Source organism: Lepidothrix coronata, unplaced genomic scaffold, assembly GCF_001604755.1.
Source record: "Lepidothrix coronata isolate B3197 unplaced genomic scaffold, Lepidothrix_coronata-1.0 Scaffold0, whole genome shotgun sequence".
Taxonomy (NCBI): domain Eukaryota; kingdom Metazoa; phylum Chordata; class Aves; order Passeriformes; family Pipridae; genus Lepidothrix; species Lepidothrix coronata.
Genome location: NW_016690180.1, coordinates 8,756,563 through 8,781,388, shown reverse-complemented (window position 1 = coordinate 8,781,388; position 24,826 = coordinate 8,756,563).

The following is a 24,826-nucleotide window of genomic DNA, read 5'->3' as shown; positions in this document are numbered from 1 at the left end:
TGTAAAGTGAGATATGCAGGTATCCCCAGAAATGCCAAGGCAGTGGAAAGAATTCAAAAAGTTTATTTAGAAGGCCAGAACACGAGAAACTTACAAAATACCAAACAGTGTGGTTTATGCACTGTGCTCCAGGGAGAAAAAGGCAAGTTCCTGCTCTCTCAGGGCCTCTTTATTCCCTCTGCTTCTCCCTCGCCTTCCCAAGGCCTCTGTACATGTCTGTTAGGGCTATTTCTCTCCAGCATGGAAAGAGAGAGATAACATAGTTCTCTCCTTAACCCCCTCTGGACTGCAGAAGGGGAAAAAAACATCCAACTCTCTTGAGAAGATGCTTTGCAGGTTTCCTAAGCAAAACCAAGAATTTCTAGCTTTTACAAATTACAAATTCTTCCGAAAGCAAACTACCTCTACATCTATATATTTCCAATGTTCCCCTTTTGACTTTTTTGGAAATGAGATTCTCTCTGTAGTAAGTATAAGAATCTGTTCTTACACAACCTATGTGATATTTTGTTTCAGAGCACTAGCATATTGTCTTTTCATCAGAGACCTTCCAAGGCATAGAAACACTCACCTGTTATTGAATCAGATTTATCGAAAATACCCATTAAAGACTTCAGACTTTTCTCTGGGATTCACAGAGAAGCGATTTGGTCTCAAGATGCATTGTGAGCAACTCCAGCTACTTTAGCACACTCTTAACATTTACAGTGTGGATGGGTTTTATTTAGTTGTAAATCTCTGTATTGCCCCACTTCAAATTGACAGGAACTGACTACAGCAAGATTTATTCTCATTTAAGGGAAACAATGACAGGAAATACTATACTTATTGCATATAGAGAAACACCACATGTAGATGTTTTGGTAGTTCACACATTGGCTACCTTGTTATAAAAGGGAAGTATGTAACTATCCTTGAAAATCAATAACTATTTGACTCTAGTATTAATTGTATCAAAGATCTAATTCATGGCTGTCCTCCAATGTCAGCCAAGAAAAATCGGCATTTAAAAGTCACTGTCTTGATTCAATTTTATGGCAACATGCTTTAGGATATTGGTTTCCGTAAAATAAGAAATAGAACAACTAAGCATGGTAAATCAGGCAATATTCTGTTTCTAGGTTACTTAATAAATGCTATTGCAGTACAGTTTAAGGTGGGAGTAAGGAATAAGCAGGGAATAAGGGAGAAAATGAGTTGTTCAGTTTCTCTGGTGAGACTCAATGTAGTCTTGTACTTGTGTTAGTTTATCTCTGCTGCCCTTGGCCGCTGTAAATCTACAAAGACTACAAGGCAGAATAGAAACAAGTATGTTTCTATGCTTCTATCCCTTTTGTTATGCTGTTTGGTCAGACCTGGTGAAAAATAACTGGCTTTTTTTTTTTTTTCTTTTAATAAACAGGAGCACATTTCTTTCAAAAACCTTAACTGAATAAAAGATTTTCTTGTTTTTCAATCCTCTCCATATCTGTAACTCCCTCTCTACAAGTACCTCACTCTCACTTTCTTTCTACCTCAGTTGTGTGTCTACATGATAACTGCAGAATTTCTCGGCATCTATACTTGAATACTACAGGAGATATGCGTAGGGAGAGACTTGGAAAATGTCACTTGCCTAAGAGTAGTAGATATGCAAAAGAAGTCAAGAGGTGATGCTTAGAATTTTCGTCTGTTTCATCTGGTCCTTATGGGAACAGGACATACAAATCAAGGAACTGAGAACACATAAAAACTTGAACTAATTTTTTAAATTTCAACTTTTCCTTCACGGTATATCCAAACAACAGTTGTTTCCTTCCTCCACTGTACATGACCTAAATATTTTTCTGAAATTGCAGTGATATGCAAAAACTAAATTAATCAAAATATTAAGAAGAAAGTATGCCTCAGGGTAAATATAGGGTGAATTTTATACTAGATATCTGTTTTGTAAGTTTCAGAAAACTGGAGGAAAAAAATACGATTTAAAATAAGCTGAAGACTTTTTGCCCAGCTATAAAAGTCTACCAGACTAAAAGTTTAAAGCCCTCTGCTATGGTGATGCTTATCAGAAGAATTTCTGACGTGTTCACTAGAGAAATTTCTTGGGAATCTTACCAAAAATAATAGAGTAGCTTAAGAATCAAAATCCTGTTATGCAACATTAGTTTATCACTCCCCAGGATGCTGACCTTGCAATGTTCAGGTAATGTTTCTCCATGCTCACTTTCATCCCAAAGCAAGCAAGTGAAGGTATTGGCAGGTGGTGATAGCTGTGATAGAAGCCCAAAAAATTCACACCTTAAACCCAAGTATTTTTCAGCGTGTTCCAGAGTCACCACTTGTAAATATGGGTAGGATTTTTATGTTTCATTTTCAAAATATGGGCATGTCAGATACAGATAAGACCATACAGAGTGAGCTCCAGGTTTCTGCCATCATAAATAATATCTTATTGGTTTTATTGGTTTGTTTGGTTGGCTTTGATTGTTTTATTGCTTTAGTTGGTTGGTTTGGTTGGTTTTGTTTGTTTGTTTGAGGACCAGTTGCATTACTCTGATTTATATGTGTAATAAGAATTCATTTTTCAAACGAAGGGGAATTTTTTCAGTTCTAATCTGAAAGCTACATAAAACCTTTATGGCAACAACATTGTCTATTACAGCTTTACAGTAGTCTTATCACTACCCAGAAGTGAATAGGAAACCTGTGACAATGTCAAAGGTAAATCCAAGTGGAAATTGTGATGAAATTTGACCGACAGAACATGTTTTAAAAAAAAAATTGAAAGCAGTAACTGATTGAAACACTGAGCACCCATGTACACTGAAAAACTGTAACATTTGCTGTAGCTGAAATTCCAATGCAAAGGACTGTTTTTAATCAGTTTTGTACATGTGCATCATTTTTGTGAATCCTAGTGCCCTAAAAATTGGACAATTTTGGATAGATTCTTGCTGTAATATAGTTGCTTTGTGCTGCCAGACTTGACTTTTTTGACCAGTTAAAATTATAAAGTGGCATGGATCCACTGTGACTACTCACTCTTGGTATAGCTTTGGCCAGTGGTGAAGAGGAAATGTGGCCATTGTGCACTTAAACCCAGGGGATTTTTTTCTTGCCATAATAGGATTTAGACAGCAGAGAATGAACTAGTACAACGATCTGGTGTTATTTCCAACTTTAGTGGTGGTATGTGTGTCTGTTTGCAAAGGATGCTTTACATAAAGCCTGCCTTAAATTTCCTTTTTACTCCCCCATTTCTTTTCTGCACGTAGCTTGAATTCAGAGCTTGATCCAGTAGCCAAGACCTGGACTTTCTTGTATTGATATCTGACATTAAGGAGCTTGTGTGTACACATTAAAATGTAATCTATAGCTGAAAACAATGAAATCGGTATTCTGGACATACACTAAGAGTTGAAGGAAGTGTGATGAGGAATAGAAAGAATTAACCCTAGGAGAGATGCTGATTTGCTTCTCAATTTAAGTTAAATTTTTCAAAATGCTCCTCTAAAGAGTATTATGTAGTGCATGATTTTTAATATACTTATTTCAAACTGAATGTAAGGATATGAACTTCCACCAGAGTTTAATTCTATGTTTTACCATATCATTGTCTTGTTTCTTTTAAACCTTTTAAATACTATTACGTTTAAATTACAAAACGTCATAAAATTGTTATGTAATTCAGTTCTGGTTCGCTTAAGGCATTAGGTGTTTTCCTTTGATATTATAGAGTGGTGGGAGTTTTTTTCCTCATCTTTTACGAATAAAACCTCATCAGTTGATTGTTTAACTGCAGTGTCAGGTTGGCATTTATAGAAATGTGGAATTCTTGCTTCTAATTACCAGTCTACTTCATTTATTAGGAACTGATGTATATACAATGCAAGACATCCATGATGAAAAAACATCCTCTATAGATAAACAAAACATCCCCCAGGGGTTTTTTTCTCCTCTTTTTCCAACAGTTCCGAGGAACTGTGGAATGGTTCTTTCATGGCTGTACCACTAACACATGTAGCACACTGTAATAGCTAGGCATGCAGATTACATTTACCTCATACTTCATAGAAAAACATGTAATGCCTTTCTTTTTAAAGCATGCAGCCCTTCTTCCATTCCTGTTCTGTTGCTGAAGAGTCTGTGTAAGCTTTCACAGAAAACTTGTTTTTGACTTGCTGTGTGCAGTAGGTCAAATGCTTTTTTCCCCAGCAAAATCAGACCTCAAAAATTTACATTGGTATTGTGTTAAGTCTAGCATTTTCTGGGAATTCATAGCATAGAGAATAGCCATTTCCCTGCAAAGTCTTGCCACCCTGACCCTTTGTGACTGCTGGGAAGGCATATGGGGAGCCAGAAAGGCCATTCTGGATATGATCCTGACGGACATTTAAGCTACTGCCCTGGTTGCCTGCCCACTGATGGTTTACACAGTGTCCCAGGCAGAATGGAAAGGTTTTGGACAAAGTTTATTAGGGAGACCCTCCTGTTGAGTCACAAGCTTCAGAAAGAACCCTCTTAATTTCTAAACTCCTTCTCAGAGAGGAGGCTAGGTGTGGCTGGATCCAATTCTAGTCTCAGATTTGGTCAACAGTTTGTATCTAGAGGGTTATGTAGGTGTAATTGAGACTTTATACAACTTCGTCCTGCAGGGTTAAGGATGGCAAACCAAACGTATTCATAGTAATAAAATAAATGATTAATTTAAATGTATGATGACAATGATAATGACTAGACCAAAAGACTTTAGTCAGAATTATTTACTACACAGCATAGATTGTTAAAACTACTAGTATAGTACACTACTTATTGAAGCAATGATAGTAAACTTAGAAAAAAATTAGAGATTGATGTTACTCAGCCATGCCAATGACTGGATCCACTCAGCCTCAAGAAGTAAACTTGAAAAGTGTCCCAGCTAAAGGAAGGAAGCTCCATACACACCCTAAGAAGTGGTGTATTAAAAGACTCTATTTTTAGAAAGTGGGAGTGGCCTTTAACAGTATAAACTGGTTGTCAGTAGTTTTTCTAGGCTAGCCACACAGCCTGTAGCTCAGCATCTTTGGATGAGTTATCAGTACTATCACTTGTTAGTTCCTTTATCAGGAATTTTGTCTGCAGCATGCTCACTGGTGCCAGATTCTGTCAGGACTTGTTCTTTACATCCTCAATATGTTTAATTTTGGGATTGGTGAGTCAGGCTGGTCTTGGTGTTCTTCAGCACCAAAAGTAGAGTGACCTTCCTTCTCCATCCACCACTGATGACTTTTGCAAATAGGTTAGAGTCCAAGGTATTTTACTACTTAGGCAGAGCATTCTGCTACATGTGGCCAGTGTGCCTGAGGTCAGGGAGACACCTGTACTAACAGAGGTGATAACTAACTCATATTAAATTAGATCAGGCTTATTAGAAACACATTTTCAGTCTTTTGATGATTTCTCTTACAAATAGGTGCTATGAAGGCACCATAACATGAAAGGTGGAGTGAGCTCCAAAGTCCCATAAGCTTCAGAATACAGGAGCTTACAGTTGCAGTGTAGAACAAATAGATCTTAACAGCTCCTGTAAGCATCTATTGCTCAGTTTTTAGGTTTAGGTGAATTCATGTGCACTTATTATTGGGAAGTGAGAAAAAGGGGATATCTGGGACCAAATAAAAGAATAATTTGTAAAAGTTAGTAAACTTAAAAACAAAAACAAAAAACCAAAAAAACAGCTGGATAGTTAGAAAAATCTTTTGTTTGCTTTATGGATAGTTAGTGTAACATTATGTATTATAAACTCAAATCACTTAAGTGTAACAAAAGAGGAGTTTTACTCCTGACTGTCCTGTTCAACTCAAATTCAATGCCACCTCTGAGGTTGTAACAGATGTCCATATAGACTGAAAGCTGAAATTCCTTTTCTGATTATATTCAAAACATTCAGTGTTCACTACACAGAACCTGATACTCCATTTGCTATCTTAAAAGATTTTCTCTGCACTGGAATCGAGAGAAGCCTTACATTTCACTGTGGCAAGATCCAGTTTCACCTCTGGAATCCACTTGCTATTTTGTATGCAAAATATATATAAACTCAATCTTAAAAGGTAGGCCTTTTTTCCCCTTTTCTTCTTTTTTCAAGGTTTCCCTGTTTTTCAAGCAGTTCCCTTCCTTTATTTAATTTACTGTAGCATTAATAAGAAATCCAAACTATTCAAGCAAATATTGTTATAATGAATGCTTGACTTGTACATTGCCAGCTTTTGTACTAAATTATTCAGATAAAAATAAACATGGACAGTTTGAAAACAAACTAACACGATGAACTAGACTGAATAGAGAATTAATGAAAAACAGTGCAAATATTTGTTGGTAAATTTAACTGTGAGGATTAAGTGAAAGGGGAAGAGATAATTTTATTTAAAAAAAAAGGCAAATTAAATATTTTTCCTCATGTTTGCTTCAATGGTAGATGTATTGTGGCTGTTCTTGCAGGAATTTTGCTAAAGATTTATTTCATATTCCTGATGTCTATATGGTCATTTAATAGGTGGTCCAAATTACTCTAGGAAGCCTTTGTGTGAAGGCTGTTTTTAAATTGGGTTATTTTATTAATTTACTGCACTGTAAGAAAATGCAAAGTAGGTGTCACAGAGAAGGGAAATTTCTGCGTCATCTCAGTACCACGTGGATCTCTGTCCTGTTTTGCACATACAGGTGTGAAGTGGTGTTTTAGATGACCTCATTTTTAATGGTGATTCAGTCCAGCTACTCCCCACATGCTTCCTGGGCACCAGATGGGGCTCTAAATCCCCAGTGTGTTTCACCTGTGCAAAGTACACCAACAAATGGAATATTCAGGCTCTGGACCCTGTGTTCTCTGTGCCACACTTGCTGCCTAGCCAGTTAGGTATTGTGAGAATATCACACATCCCCCAAGAGGTGTCTACGGCTGACAACTTTTCATGTCCACAGATGCTCTCGTGCACTGGTGTGGTTAGATACACACACGTAGTGGCTGTAGTTAGATATGCTTTGGTTAGATACACACACATAGTGGCTGCCACAGCTCCCCAGAGACTGCACACATTCCTCATCACAGCTGGGCTTTAGATTCAAAGTCTGCATCTGTGTCCCCAGAGTAAATAGTCAGGGTAGACAACTTTACTCTATTAACAGATGTTAATAGAGGTTTATATGTGGAGAAAAGGAAGGCATCTTCCTACAGATATTTATATTTGATTCGCTGGATATTCGCCAATAGTTCTCATGTAAGTCTGTGTTAGATTATCCATTTTTCAAGTCTTGAGAGAGAGTATGAATTCAGTCAGCTTAGCAAGAATTCATGAAGAGCAGCAGCTCATGAAGAAAACCTAGTTATTTTTAATTAGATGGGCTGAGAAAACTGCCAGAGTAACACCAGTTATGAATAAAAGGGTCCTTCATAATAAAAGTATCCAGGACAAAGTGGTATGATGCCACACACACCAATCAGTTCAGACTGGGCAAGTCAAAACATTTTGGTGGTTTTTTTGGGGGGTGGGTTGGTTTTTTGTTTTTTTGTTTGTTTGGGATTTTTGTAGAGATATAGCATATTCCTTGGTTTTTTGCTGTAAAATAGTCCAGAATACTGAAGGGAAAATGATTTATACCTTCTTGTCACATCATATAGATCTTCTGAAGCAGAAATATGGATACCTCATAGTCCTTCATTTAACAGCTGCTGTGTTTTGTGAGTATGGATGGTAGTGCCTCACAGTGGTCATGAACTGGGATCTGCTGTGCTGTACAAACACAGAACAAATACCTCCAGCTCCAAGAGGCTTCCTAAACTTACCAGTCTTTCCAGATAGAGTGCTTTCTATAGAACCAAAAATCTCATTGCAGTTATTACTATTCTTTTATACCATCAGCAGCCTGTGCAAAATATGTTTCATTGCCTATCTAGGAAAAGAAAGACATATGTAATTCATATATAACTCAGTCACATATAAATTTCAAGGCACAAGCAGTATTTTGTTGTGACTTATGTTTTTGATTTAAAGAACCCCCACCATATTTAAAGGACTATACTATTCTCCTCTATCTGAATCAAAGATGCACAGCAGAGAACTATGTGCAAGAATTAGCTGTTATTTATTTCATTTTGTTTGTGACAGATCCATTGTTTGCTTCTGCCAGGCTCCAAACCACCCACGGAACAACATGAATATTCAGGAGTTGTCAGCAGCTGCAGCTGGCTTGATTTTCTCAAGAATCCCAGCATATACAATGACAATGAACTCACTTTTGTATGCAGTAGTTGTGCATGAGCTGTTCCCTGATATGGTTACTCTGAAACTTTTTAAAAAGTCAGCGGAATGTTCATGGTTACCCCAAAACCTCATCAGCCCAAAACCCTCGAAAAAGCCCACAAGTTTTTTCTGTTCAGACATAAATATCTGCTGATTTAGGAATGTATACACGTGAATAACTATACTCATACAGGCAGGCACAGTGAACTCAGCAGGGTACATGAATTGAGTTTCTTGGGTGTGATTTCAGAACAGGATATCAGTCTTCAGTGATTAAATATGTGGTTTTAGAAAGGACAGTTTGTAATTGTCAAGAGGAAGAGGTTACAGCATAAGGATAGAATTCTACATCAAACTGTGATTGTTTCCAACTTTAATGATATCTGTGAGTGCCATTTATTCTCTTCATGAAGACTCTGGAGACCTAAGGTATGCATATGCATGATGTTCATGTTATAGTCAGGAGGACAGTGGTGATTGTAGTGAATAATTAGGTCTATGGGATTTGTGCTAGCAGAGGGCCATAGCAGCAACCCAGAATTTTGAGGATGGCTGTGAGAAAATCTCCAATTAGGTGTGGTTTGATTAATGGGAAGATACTGCTTGGTGTGCTTGAGGATGCTGTAGTCCTTTGAGATATCCCAGATATACTGCTACAGGAAGAAAACCAATTGCTTTCCAGACTTAAAAAGGAGTCAATTGTATTCAATCAGACTGCTAAATAACTTTGAATTTGCTGTAACAGCAGCTTGGATTTCCACAAGAGGCTGTTGTTCAATAAGGCTGTTGTTGAATACATGCATGGATAAGAACCTGCCTTGACTGTAGAATTTGGTCAATGTGAATATTCTCGTTTGCCCATGTGTACTCTTCTGAAGAGCATCACTGTCCTTTAAACAGTCAGAGTTAAAGTAGATTTTTGCTCTGAAATTAAATAGTTAAATTAGAGTGGAGAAGCTTTTATGTGGTTTATATTTCAGAACACAGTCTGTTATTTATAATAGAATTCTGGTTTTGGTTACTCCTAGCTTATTAAACAAAAATATTTGGGATCTAAAATTTTCCATTCTTAGTATGAGTTTATTTACAGTTTTATTTATAGTTTGTTTACAAATTGGGCAACTTTTGAGGAATTTGATATTACAGAGTAGTGTCTATTTTTGAGAATGGTCTAATCGCATTTCCACACTAAACAAGAATCAGTGCAAACAAAGACATGGTCAGTAACTAGCAAGGCTTTTCAGAATATGACATAAAAGTCAATTGCAGAGGGCATCTTTCCTTCCTGTTTGAGTGTGTTCATTAATTTAGATCTCATAGATCCTTAAAGTCTGTCTTCATGCTTCCCTTACAGGGAGATATAGCTCCCCACATATCCTTACACAGGGTCCTTGTGTTTAGTTTATTTTAAAGCAAAAGACAAAGAGATAAAGACTTAATTTTATATCCATGACTGGTCATATGTGTATGAAAAAGCAATCAATAGATTAACCACACTTACATGTGCAGTCTTTTCCCAAGGAGGCTTCCCCAAATTCTGCATTAAGTAGGCATTTCACAGGTAGCCCTGTGTTACCCAGAATTTTATCAGGCTTTCAGTTATTAAAAATTTATTTTATATATTGTTATCACAAAGAAAAGATATTTTGTCTTTTGGGCCTCAACAGAACAAATTTGATATCTCTGGACACTGAGCACTAGAAAAAGATTTCCTCTCCAAAAGGAGTTATGTACATTTTTCCAAATTGGACTTGCTAGTGTTCAGCATGAACTGTGAGAAAAACAGGCCTATTTTTCTTTCCTCAGGCAGAAATGCTCCAAACCTGCCTCAAACATATGCAAAGCAAACAAAAAATAAACAACACACAACTCTAACACCAAAGGTGTGGCTGCAATGAAAGGCTCTCTACTAAGTCTGTTCTATATTGCTGCCCATTGGAAGAGAAAGAACTTGATCTTAGTGGTCCTACAGGTTCCTTGCTTCACAGGGTTTTCCAAAGGCAAATATAGTAAGTATTTTGGCTGGGTTTTTTTGCCTCTCTGATGGATGAGATATATAGTTATATATACATATATATATAGAGAGAGAGAGAGAGAGTGTTATGTAGTTATATATAGTTATATATATGTGTGTGTTTATTTATTTACTTATTTATTTATTGGTAACATGGAAAGAGGCAATAAGGGGGAAATCCAATTTCATTAACTTTTATGAAATAAGCTCAAGTAACCTACTAGTGTAAAACAGGAAGATAGTTGGAATTTGGTTTCTTATTGATATATCCTCAGTCAGCTTTCTCTTTCTGCTCTTTCTTCCTTTTGTAATTCAATTATTCCTTGTGCAAAGGGGTTTGGGTTTCTCTAAACCATTTCCAGCTGTCCTTTAAGCTGCAAAATATGAAGATAAAGACCACCTGGAAGTGGAAAACCTCCCACTTTGATTTTACAAAATTGTAGTAGTACCTGTGATAGGTTTTCCCCTGTAGATTAATTCCATTTCTCCACTGTTGAGCTTTCACTCGATCTTCTCATATTGTAGCTCTTAGGGTTTTAATAAATTTAAAAGAAGTTTCATTATAGCAAAAATTTATTCTAAATTCCAGAAAGCTATAAACTCTTGGAGGAGAGAAGGTGAAGTAAAAAGAAAGAAATATGGAGCAATAAAACTATATGGTGTTTGCAAACAAAGCAGAAAAAGGTTTTAAGCAATACATGTTACTAATGGAAGTTAGTGACCCAGAAGCAACTGTGATCTTCCTCACAAATTTCTTCTCTCTCTGCTCCCTTTTCTTTCATCCAAATAATTCCTGACAATGTTCCACTATTTCTTTTCTTCTCGTATCAGTCATATTGCAACCCTTCATCACCTATGTATTAGTTTGCATGGAGAATGGATCTAGTTCAGCTTGAAACCCAACAGCATTTAACAAAGTGAGAAAGTGGAAATATTTCATTTTGATTCAAGCAAACGTTTTTAATTGGGCTGGGCAGGGGGAAATGAAACACCATTAATTTTCATTCTTCAACTGTGTTAATTTTCATTCTTCAACTCTGTTAATTTTCATTCTTCAACTCTGTTAATTTTCATTCTTCAACTGTGGTTCATTTACATAACAAGTCTTTTTTTTTTTTCCAAGGAAAAAGATGGAAGATTCATTTCAGAGCAAGACCATTTTTGCTGAATAACCTCAGGGGGTCTCTATGTTTCCTGTTTGTCTCAAACTAGTCAGGGTAAAGGCTGTTCAGTACTTGTGGTTCTACGGCAGTCCAGCAAGAATCAAGAAATAACTCATCTGGAACCTGAACTGTATTTCTTAGAACTAATACAAATCTGAGGTCTTCTGAAGGACCTTCAGAGCTGTTTTATTTGAAAAGTTAAAGGTATCTGTAGTCATACTTGTCCCTCTTTTATACCTCCTCTGCTCAAGGCTTGACTTCAATAATGATGGTGCTGGAAGACAGGCAGCTAATGTTTGATTTAAAATACAGGTTTGATCCTTTTCTTGCCAACTCTGTTTAGTTTTCTACTTAGGCTTTGAGCTTTTTATGCCTAAGAATCCTCCTTTTATTTCAATGCAGGATTGAACTTGGTGGGTGCTACCAGAAAGCCTTGTTAAATACAGCCATTTTATGACTAGCTTTTCTTGGTTTTACAGACTTCTTTTCACAATAAGTGTGGTTCTATGATGCTGAGAAAGTACTTTGTGGCTTAATCTCACATGAGCAACACACGGAGCAATTCATATCAGAGTTCCTGGGGAATGAACTAGCAGTCACACAGGTGAGAAGGAAACATTACTACTGCTGTTCATTTATAGACAGAAATTGACATGTGGCTCCATAGTATTTTGGCATAGATTTATAATTTCCTTTACTATAACACTCTCTATGTATTTTTTCAGAGGAATCTGAACACAGTACCCTTTGGCAGTACTTTTGTTACTCAGAGTGGCACACTATATGGGGCACAAAAAGGGAAACTGGTTGTGTAAATTGAAAGGGAGGGACAGAGCTGCACCTTGATCTCCTATGAACCATCTAGAGAATGAATGGTTGGTTTTGTTTTTCTCTGATATGGATTTCTGTTATGTCCTTTCGTAAGTCTAAAACCTGACCATCTAAATTATCCCTATTTGTGGTATGGCGTATGTGACAACTAAATAATTACTTTCATTGTAGTCTTTTCAAGTCATTTAGGAGATTTATTTTCAGTCTGCCATCTACAATTAACATGATGCCAAAATTTATGTGATCTTTGGTACACCCATATTATGTCTTGGCTAACATAACCTGCACACATTGTCATGAGTATAGAAGAATCTAGATTACTATTTAGATACTAAATGTTGTCACCTTCTATTTACTTATATTTTCCACTTCTTTAAATGCACTTCCTTGTCTTGTCAATAGAAAAGTAAGATTGGAAAAAATTTCCAATAATACAAATATGTATTATTGGAAAAGATGCATTCTTAGTGGAGAAAGGACTGAAATTCTCCATCTCTCCCTTTTAAGATGGCTTATGAGGTTTAGGTAAGCTAGATCAGATCTCATGATCCTCTTTAGGGATATGTTTAGTTTAGTTTGAACTTGTGTGTTTTTTCATTTCAAGGGTTTCATTTAAAGACACTGGCCACATGACATGTGTTGCTCTTTGCAAGTCAAATGTCTTCAACTTGTAGGTGAAGAAGTTCTTTTGGACTAGTGCAGTAAGCTGGTTCAGTGTTTTTCTTCTTTACAAAACTCCAAGTTTAGATGGAAAAATAAGAATAAACAGGCATTTAGAGAAAGCTCAAAATCAACCTTTCCTTACATCTGTATAGCAATGTATTCAGTAACATCTCTGAAATATATCACTTGCTGCTTTGAAATGTTTTTTGCTCCATTCAAAGCAGGGTGGCTTTTCTGTTGTCTCCCACTTTTTACATGGTCTTGTATACGCAAGGTCTGTAACCTTCTTGTTTATTCAAGTCAGGTTCAGTAGCAAACTCCTAGTTCGTACCAGACCTTCAGTCTCTGTCCCTCCTTTGAGTTCTTTCTTGGAAAGGTTTATATAAGATCTGGTATGAGAGGTATTACCAGAACTTGAACTTTTACCAGAACATCTTTGAAGACTGTAAAACATGCAAAGTTTCTCACTGTGCAAATGCCCAATGAATCATTAGATAAGAGAAATAGGCAGGGAGCTATAGGTAAATTACTAGCAGAATCAAAAATCAGTGAAATAAAAAGAAGCAGCCCATAATATAAATATGTTTTGCAAAATTAAAATTGTGCTTCTGTGTTTAAATGACCTTCTGACTGTGAAATGCAATTAATTCTCCTCCCTTCAAAATGTCCAACTTGTTCAATGTGGGGCAGAAAAGACAATATATGTGCAATCCATAGCACAGTAAAACAATCTGGGATCTGTGCAGTCCTACAAGCAACACATACCAAATACTTTTGTTGTTAAAAGGTAGGTTCTGCAAAAGAGCCTTTAAAATGCTTTTGGACTGAATGTGTTGCTTTCTGTCTGTAACCATTGGACATAGTAGTTTCGTAAAAGCTGTAATAATATGAATGAACTAGCTAGCAGATACTAATGTCTTTTGGGATCATTTTGATTTTAAATGTAAAACTAGAAAGAAGTGGGAAAATACAAGACAGTGCTACCCTCAGATATCTATAGTATGCTATTCCCTCAGGACATGAAGAATTTCTTTCAGATACCAGAAGATTTTTTAAATTTTGTTGTTAACTACCTTGTTCATGTTTTATAGCATACTTTTTGGCAATTGCTTGTATGCTCCCTTTCACTGAGTAAGCATGATCTTTAATTCACTTTGTAGACCTTTTGTTTAGATATGAAAAGTATTTCCATTTACATTTGACTGAACTCATACAGCTCAAGAAATAGCTGAATTCAGATATAGTATCCATTTTTGCTTAAGCAGTGAAACAGAAGGTAAGTGCAAAGTGCTGGAGGAAAAGGAGACATCAGTGGGGCAAATATAATTTCAATTCTGTTGGACATGGTGAATTACTGGACATCATCTTTCTAGCATGTGAAAATAATAATAAAGAATCATTGGGTACTGTTACTTGCTGTAAAAGCTTGACTCAAAAACACCTTATAAGCTAAAGCTGGAAAATATATACAGGCTATCCTTATGATATGAATGTGTTATAGTTCTAAAAATGCAGCATTTAAAAGTAATATACCCATAATTCTGATTTGGTAATTACAGTGTTACACTTCAAAAACACGTGTTAAAAGGAATATAGGCAATGTACTTATCATTATACAATTTTTTTTTCTATCTGAGGAATCTAAATCTGGCATTCTGTATTCTCTTATATGTTAAAATAAAAACTGTTCTTTAGATGAAATTGTGTACCCCTCACTATCATTGTATCTGGCCTCTTCATTAGGGAATGCAAGAGATGAAATTTTAACTCCCACTGCATGCCATACAGGAGTAAAATCTATAGACATCTCCTTCCAGTCCGTCTATTTTTCTCCTTCCTCTCTTCCTGAAATATAAAACATAACTTGTAACATTTACTGAGCTTTTGCACTAAATAATTTTGCCTTTAGGGGGATAGAAATTGATTTCGTTTATCTTCACACGTGAACATTTTGAATGCATCCCTTTTTCCTTTCCTCAGTAAGTGCTCAGTGAAAGCAGCAGTGCAGGGTAAGAAGGTACTGTTTTTAGGGTGGGAGAAGGAGCAAATTCAGGTTCAGACAGTTTTCCCTTATTTTGGAAGGAGAGACCCTGAATCAACCATCAATCATAAAAAATCAATATATAAATACATTTATATATTATATAAATTAGGAAAAAAAGTCTATTAATGAAAGACAAAAGGCCAGCTAAACATGAAGTTTATTTATTTTGCTGAGCTGGATTATGATGACGGCATGCATAATCATTTCTTATGAGCACCCTGAGACACCCATCAGTGAAGGTAAACTTATTCCATGTGGACAAACGCTTGATAGAACTTCCACAATACTTCTGTGTTACTATTCTGAATAGTTAAAAGGGACTGTAATTAAACATGGACCTTTTCTTGGCCTTCTTCCACAACCTGGCTTTTACCCATCATATCTTTCAATGCCTATATGAAATTTAGCACGGCATGGTAGCATGGTATAGCACAGATTCATGAGTAATGGATACATTCAGGGAATATTGTTATCCTGCTTGTAACTGCAATTTACAGCTAGGCCCAGTTGACAGTGAAACAAAGATATTTGGACTTCAGATGATTTTCATCAGCGTCAGTATTAAAACCCTCTTGGATTCAGTATAGGCAAGAATTTCTCAAACAGATGTTTAGAGAAGTGAGAATCATACTTTGTAGCAAATAGCTGCAAAGAAAATGACTCACGTACCAGATAATGGAAATAACAATTACAGTATAGCATATAACAACAAGGGAATGAGTCATAAACCACTTGAATCAGAGAAGAGAAACCGACAATTTCTTGGTGAGGAGAAATGCAATGACTGATACTTATGAAAAGTCAAAAAACCTGAGTTATGAAAACCAACTTTTCTGAAAGAGGCAAAAAGTCTGGCATTTGTTGTATAGTTCCAAGTGCTGCCTCTGTCATTCTGTGTTAATGGTTACACTGCGGCATTTGTATTTTTTCCTTACTGACCACAAAGGAAGGGTGATTCTTCATTCATGCTGTGTAACTCATGAGCAAGAGCACTGAAATGCCATTGCAATGGCTAAATTAGTATCTCAAAGAATAGACAAGATGCATTTGACTGGACTTTGCTCAGCTCAGTGGAGCTTAGAAAACTGAATTGCTGTGTGAGCCCTAAATCCTGTTTCTAGTTTCTTCATTTCAAGGCCAAAGCTGGTGATGTAGCGAATGTCATATGGCATAAGGCAAGCACAGGTTCTGGGCCCTGTTTCATAATACTGGGTGATGCTGACAGATCCCTAGGCATGACACAACTCATCTTTTAACTTGATTCTCTGTTTTCTGTACACCAAAACAAGTATAAAGTGAAGAGTGTTTGGCATCCCATTAAAATTTGGCAGAAATTCCAGGGGAGAAGTAGTTCTTGTGGCAAACTTTTCTTGACTTTCCTCATGCTCTGACTACTCAGCATTTGAAATTCATGGTGAAGTGAACCAGTGTCTTCATGGTACTACTACTCAGTAGTTACAGCAAATAGAAGTGGAATGCGGCTTTGGTAAACTTTGATGGGCTTTAACTTTAAAAACCTATAATCTTCTCATCTTTTTCCTTATGTTCAGAAAATTGTTTTGTAGTTGTTTTCTTGTAAGACATACCAGTTTAGAAACAATTCTGCAGCTTCTTCCACTTATATTTTTTGTGCTTATACGAAACTGCTGGTTTAAGTCTTTTGATAAAACAAATAATGCTTGCAGCTTGGTCAAATCTTAATTCCAAACAAGACTAACCATATTAGCCCATGCTATTGAAATAAGCTGTGAAACGCAGTTCTGAGAGTATTTCAGCCAATGACTAGACCTGAAGGAGTTTCTTTCGAACACTTCAATCCTCTCAAAAGATATTTGGATTCTATTATCTGAAATTCCATTAAACTCTGAAGAATTTGTGTGTGTGGGGAAAATAAAAGTAGTGTGAGTTTTGTTACATGCAGCCTAAGAAATTGAACAAATTTCTCCCAACATGCCGTACAATTCTGGAATGTCTACTTTTCTTTGGGCAGCAATTTTGTTTGCGTAAACATCCACAGCATCTGAAAATGATTGAACTTGCTTTTTACCTGTTTCTTTATTATCAAATATTATCATCACCCCAGGATTATCAGAGAGAAGAGAGGAAATGTTTCAGAACTAAACTGGCAATTGATATATTGTAATTTTTTCTCTGTTGATTTTTTTCTTGCTTTCTGGTGGATTCCCACTGTGTTTATAGCATTTTATGGAATCAAACCAGATGAAGTTGATGCAAATCAGTTTTTTATTGTAATAGGAATGAAAAACTGTATGAAACCAGGGAAAATAGAGCATATCATTTTTAATTTCACAAAGTATCATGTACAGTTCAGGTAAAGCTAGGAAAAACTTCTTTGAACAAAGCCAATGCAAAGAATATAATGCAATTTTCTCTATTAGTTTTGGCAAAACAGTAGAAAAGCAATGTTAAACACAATGATAATTTTTTTATCCCCCCCAGATATGGTAAAAAAGATTGATTTGTTTAGTTTTAGGAAAAAACTACAGCATCTACAGTGAAATTAAGGGGAAGAATAGTCAATTAAAAAAAAGTTGCTCTTTCCTAACTATAGGTCTTACATAAATTTTGAAATCATGTGTATTTACCTTTGGTATTTGCCATTATAGATTACACTGTGTAGGTTGTATTACACTACATGTAAAAGGCAGGATGTAAAATCTGTTGGAAATATATGTGTTGGAAACACGTGTTAAGTGAAGACTCAAGAATGATCTTTGATAGCAAGCTACATGTTCATGTTTTTTCAGGATCACATATGAAAAGATTGAGATGCACGCTGAAAACAATCAAACCAAACAGAAGAAGTTAATGAAGTTTGGTGTTACAAGAGAGGGAAGATGATATGGAAAAGTCCTATTGCTGACATGGGTTTCAGTGACATGGGGTTCAGACACATTTTCTATAGGAAATAAAAAGAAACACTGTGAAGTTCTTGGCTTCTGCAGCCTGCTCAAAGGATTTTACTATGGAAAAATCAGCAAAGCTTCTTTTAGTCAGTCCTGTTGGACAGTCCAGAATTACAAAACTGTGTCTGATGGGGAAAACAGAGTCTGCAGGTCTATAATATGTGTATCAGCATAAGAGCTTGAGAGCATGAGAATATGCTACTGATACTATCATACATTTCTCTCTTCACTCTTCAAATATAAAAAGGAATCTCAAGAAGAAAAGCAACGTCTCAAAACTCTAAGAGAAACCTAAAGACAAGGTAGAATGCTATGCCACCCTGACTTGGCTGGCAATGAGCTGTTGCAAAACTCCACACAGATTTCACGATTCTTTATAATGTTAGGATTTTGAACAGAAAACAGATTTTACCATACTAGTCATTTAGTCAGTATACTGTGAATGACACAAAATTATGTGGAACTGCAAAGAGGATGGAGTTAATGGAGGGAGCACAGCTGAATTAATAAAGAATGCAAGTACAAGTGGGAGGTAGTTTCTAGGCACAGTAGGAAGTCTCAGACACATCTTGTTTTTCCTAATCGGATGAAAAATAGATCACTCGTGCATGCCCCATGCTGTTTTTCAAAACACTTGTACTGAAGCCAAATTTACCTTTATGGACTAATCAGGAGAAAAGAGTTTGCAGAAAATTCCCTTCAAAATGTAGCTCAGAAGGAGAGAGAGAGAGAGAACCAGTTCCTCAGCATATGTAAAAAGCAAAGTACCTATTACAGACAGTGAAACTCTGCTAGGGAATCTGGCTGCTGATAAAATTAGATCTCCTTTCTGGTTATCCTAATTGCCAGATTTCTGCTCTGAGCTAGAGTATTTTCCTTTAAGAACTGGGTACACTCAATTCCAGACTGGATGGGACTTTCAGCAACTTGGTCTAGTGAAAGATGTCCTTGCTCATGGCAGGGAGTTGGATCTAGATGATTTTTAATGTCCCTTCCAACCCAAATAACTCTGTGATTCTTTCATCTTCTTGGTGGGTTGAGGATTAATGGTTGTAGCACTAACAGTGGGCTCAATGAAATGTTGCATGAGATGCTTGAATGTCTTTGGAGATGCAAGATGATTTAGATGCAAATTTTATATGAAATTTCTTGCAGGCATGGTATGGCTCCTTCTGTTTGCCTCAGTGCCTCTTCCATTCATACAGAAGGAGCAAAAGCAATTAATTAAGGCTATAACTGGTCTAAAATGGGAATGTCATCCCATGACACCAGTTTTGTCACCAGTACTCTTGCTCTGAGAACATGGAGATAATGACTATGTTACCTTAGGGGAAATGATACTGCTCAGGTTAAATGTCTGGAGACCCAACAGGCTTTATAGAGGAAAAAGAAGAGAGGAAGGCTCTTTCCTGGGACAGGCAGCAGGAAAACAGTTGTGGTGGTTTTACAGCTGCGTTTTGCTGAGGAAGCCTACAGAAGAAGACTTTTGAGCAGTTGGAGGGAAGGAGCACTTTAACAAAGTTTCTACAAAAGCCCTTTTCCTGTACATTGTCTTCAGGGAGCTCATGATAAAAGCCAAGTGGAATTTGACCCACAGTCATGTGGGCTCTGGCCTTTTCTCTTTTGATCCTCATTTGCTAAAGAAATATTCTATACAGTCTGTTCCTTTATCTGGACTTGAGCAGCAGCCTGATGTACCAGGAATGCATCTCCCATGCTCCCACTATGACCTTGTCTTGGTACTGCCTTCTAAGTAAGAAATCCCCTAACCTGAGCTCTTCAGATTCATTGCCTCTGCTCAGATGCCTGTTGTGACTTGTCAGACAAAAGTACCAAGGAGGGAAAAAAAAGGCATGAATACAACATTATAGCATTGTCCAGCAAATTTCAATATTCTGACAGCTAGCAAACAAGGAAGAAATGCCTCAAATTCCTTATTTAGTTTTGCAACAAAAAATCAAAACTTAAATTGAATTTTGTTGACCTGGGAGTAGTGTAGGAGGGATAAACCAGGGAAATCAAAAGAATTTTGATTTGTTTTGTTGTTTTTTTTTCACCTACATTTTATAATTATATATATTAATGATCATTCTACACAACTCAAATGTGTTCCTAGATGTTGGCAAGACTAATTCAGACAGACATGGTGAGTTACCCCTAACTGGTTTCCACCTAGCTGCTGAATCCTTACCTGTACCACTGTTCTTGTTCCTCTGCTGGGTCTGCCCTAGAGCACAGAGCACTGAGTTGAAATGAATAGTGTGTGGGGCTGGTGGCAAGAACTCAATAGAGATTACACAGAGAAAAGTCTTGTAAAGTCCTTCACTTCTGTCACTGGTATGGGTTTTCATGGATGCCTCTGCAAATGCTTTCTTTGATATTGCCATTGGGGAGTTCTGAATGGAAATCATGGTTCACAAAAAAATTATTAGTATTAGTGTTCTGGGTTTTATTTTAAGTCATGAAAAGTTTATATACCAATGATAATGTCAAAAACACTAGGCACTGTAATTCCTCACAGTGAAAATTTAAGGAGGGAAATTCTTCCCCGTACACTGAAGATTATAAACCATGGCTAACTCTTTGCTTGGAAACAGACTTGATATCTTCAAATCTGTATAAATTATGGAAAGAAAACATCTAAAATTAGTTGCTGTCTCATAAAATAGCAGAATTTAATCATAAATTTTCAATTAAAATGAATTCCCAGCAGAAAATATGTTTTCTGTAGAACTGGCAATATTTGATTTTATGGTTTTATTGTCTTATCCATTTTTTTTCTTCAAAACTTTTCTTCATGTGGAAAAGACTGAAAAGTCTTCATAAAAGCCTAAGCAAAGTAATGGAAAGGATATATTTTTAATCCATTTTATAAAATCATGTAACCAATGCAATTGGAAAATGCACATTAAGAGCAATTAGACAATGTTATGCAAAAATTCATTCCATGTCACTCTTGCTGACATAGCTAGCAGAAATGCTTGGCTGTACATACAAATTCTCTGCTTGGTTAGTCATGCCTGAACCTGAAAATCAGAGCTCAGGGACAACTATCTATGAATTCAACCTTTACAAATAACTGTATTTAGATTGATATACTAAATTCAGTGAAATTATTTTCATTTCTCTAATTTCTTACCATGTAGTAATCTGTAAAAAGCATTATAGAAAGACAAAGAGAGGGTTTGTGTTTGCAAAACTCAAAACAAAAAGCTGCAAAATTTACTTTTAAAAGAAATTGTACAGAAAATTATTTCCCTAAAATCTTGGATTTGAACAGCTGTCCATTTCTGATGAACAAAAAAAATATTTGCATGCATGATATCTGGCTAGCTCTAAAGAATGCTGCTGTTATTAATAGGAATGTGTATGTATGAGCTTTTGTGTATATGTGCAAAGCAATTGGTGCATTTCTGAACTTGATAAAAAAGATTATACTCAGAATAGAAGTACCACCAAAGCACAGCCTATATTCAGGATAGTTTGCAAAATAATAAAGCATTTCCTGAAGCAGGAGGGAATGAACATATTTGTCTGACTCTGAATATTTTATTAATCAGAAACTGTAACTTTTTGCAGCCATCAGACCTGTGTTGCTCCTTGATGACTATGCTAGCCCCACTAGACTCAATTAGTTATCAGGAAGTTTCTGGCTTTGTTAGAAAGGCCAACCGTTGACAATGTAACCTGCCGTGGAAAGCTGAATTGTTTCTATGCTGAGCAACTGGTTACAGAGGTACAACAACTGTCTCTGCAGTCTGCTCTGGGATGGGGGCACGATGCACAAATCCGCAGGAGAAGGGAGCTGCAGCATCTTCTAGTGCATGTTCTGTCTTGGGACTATCAATAGATCATGATGCTTTTAGGGACATGTACCACAGAGAGAATTAGTGAGGTAGGAAGGGCCAAGAGTGTATTGATTTAATTAACTGTTCTAAAGAGGTCTGTAGTATGGCATCTGCAATGAAAATATGGTGACCTTAGGTCTTTAATTCTCATATTTTTGTGTTGTAACGTACTGATCTTTCTAGAACTATGCAGACAATTTTCTACCTTGTTAGGGACACAAAATTCCTCATTCACTGACTTTTCTTGCCATACCCCTCCTGTCTGCAGCAGGACTCTCAAACAAAAAATAAAATTCTTAAGAATTTGTTTGCAAAAACTCATTTCTCCTTAGAGCAAGATAATGGAATGCTGCAGAACTATTTCTCATGCCTTTTTGCATTCTTTGGTCAGATTCCCTGCTGAATTCTGCTTCTCTTTCTGCTAATTTGGGTAGAAAAAATAGTATGAGACATAACCAAAGAAAACATCTTTCAATAGAAAGCATGTTTCATTAATTAACAGATTCATCCATGAGGTAAGAGGAATTTAGGTTTGTGGATATTTCTGTTAAAACTATTGGGTTTTTATACTCCAAAAGGATGGTACAGCTGTCTTGTTACATATCAGACCAGCATCTAATCTGTTTTGTTTGTTGCTTTACCTTTAGACTGCCCAAATGTTACATTACAATTTGTTGATCCTTCTTTAAGGGTATCTAGAATGTCATTAATGTGTTAAATAAACTAAAGCCATCAAAACCTATTAAGCTTTTATAGAGATATAATTTTTGTCGAATTCTTCTTTCTACTGAAACAATAGACTCAATGTTGCCAAGTTACTTCACAAAGGGAGTTAAATTTATCAAAGCCCAAACTAAGTCTTTCAATTGTTGCACCTCTCTTTGCCTATATACACAAATAACAGTTTAGAAATACTTTTATCTTTTCAAGTAAGATGTTTTCAAACATGAACAGCATGGCTGTTTCTTCGGGCAGGGAATCAAACTTCTTCAAAGGCATCAAATCAAAACACTATGAGCTTTTGAATTTCTGTTCTGGCACAGTTTAGGCAAATATGAACATTTAACATTCAAAACCATGTTAAAATTCAATATGTCACTTATGTGCTCATGTGTCCAACATTTCTATGGCATATTCTACAAAATACAAGCTTCTTCAAAGTATTCTGACTTACTTGGTTTAGAGAAGTCTTAATAATGCAGCATGGACAATTTTTTCCATCTTCCATTGCTTTCTTATCCCCTGTACAAAAGGATCAGATGTATGACATACCAGACTGTATTGTGACAGGAAAATTTCTTTATATTCAAGTGTTTTTATAAATGTAAAGCTACGAAATTATCCAAGTAAATCAAATCCCAATGATAATTATTCTATTAACATCTCTTCCATAGGTGTATGGGATAGGAAAACAAATATTGTATTTCAGAGTAGAAGAGATGCAAGTGATGACAGACTCTGCAAGATGCAACGTGGTCCTCTGAACACCCATGTGATATTCAGTTCATAACTGTTGGCTGCAGGTACTCAGGAATGCTTGTGAAAACATAACCGTCTAGTTATATTGAAGTTAGGATGCCTGACAGTTCTTCTAAATCATTGGGTGACTCAGTCCTTTCACTTCAGAGTGCGAATTATTCTTACAGTTGCTTAAACTTTATACACACATAACAGTTTATACTTGATATTTCCCATTATTTTAAACTTTTAGACCTGTTTCAAGGAAAGGGCGTCGGTCTCTCTCTATTTTTATTTTTTTTGAGCCTTGTATATTTTTGAGGTACTTGCCTTCTGAGGGTGGTTTGGAGCTTTGGATTTCCTAGTTCGTATGGATGTAACTGTTTGGAAGTCCCTATCAGTCCCAATCCAGCCACAGGTGAGAAGAGTCCCATAGCTTGTCTTAATCTCCCTTGAGAGGTCCTCGGTTCTTACTCTCGTCCTTGAAAGGAATTTGGGTCTTTACTTTGCAAAAGTTATTCTCTCCTCTTGCTTGGATAGAATCCAAAAGATGAGTGAATTGACAGCAAAAAATGTCAGCATCAATATCAGGTATATCCCAAAGTGTCTAATTTCTGTCTGAAATTATTCTGATATGTTTGTTGATATCCTTCTGATTATTTATGTGCATATTTAAAAGCCTGAAAAAACTAGAACAATATTTGGCTCTTTACTTGCCAAAGTAGTGATGAGTCATAGTAGCAAGTATTGGTAAAACAGTGAAAGCTTTTATATAGATATAGTTTCAGACACTTTGAAAACTCTGGTTTAAAATCTTCCCGGATCTCAGTATTTCATTGGTAGATTATAAATTAGATCAGGGTGCGATTGGAGTGGGACATAAAAGAAAGCAGGGACTGTGGAGAGAAGAGGAATTCTATCACTCTTCTGATTGCCAGAGAAGGTTAGGAAAAAGTACAGGCTAAAATGCTGGTCATTTCCCTGAACAGAGGGTAACAACATTTGGTGGCAGCCTTACCACCAGATTCCTTCGACTTCTTCCCCTCTTCTCAGCAGCTTGATGCTTTCTCCCTTAAACCTGTCATATCTGTATAACCTCCACCTTTGCAAAAGTATTCCAAGTTTCTTTGTTTTTAACTGAGTGTTTTTGTCACCTTCAAGGTGTGGTGGGAGAGAATATTCAATAATATCTGTGAGGTTGCAAGATGACGTGAAAATTAACACAATAAAGAATCTTATATTTAATAGGTATGCCCATAACACAGAATTAGTGTCAGAGGACAACATATGTCTGGGGGATGTTTCTGTACATTCAGAAAATAGGAAATGTTAATGTTTTCTCTAGAAATTACTTTTAGAAATTCTGGCACTTGCCATATGAAAAGGTATGGCTTTTTAATTGTTTGATAAAGACAACATTTTTAGTGCTCCTTCACAGACTTATACACTGCTCTATCATGTTGAGAACAAGAAAAATTTATAATCCAAACAGAGTATTTCAATATTGAAATCCTTATTTGTTTGAACAAAAGTATTTTTTTCTTTTACAACCGCATATTACATTAGTAATTTCTGTGATTAACTTTTCTTTCATATTGTCTTATGTTGAAAGCT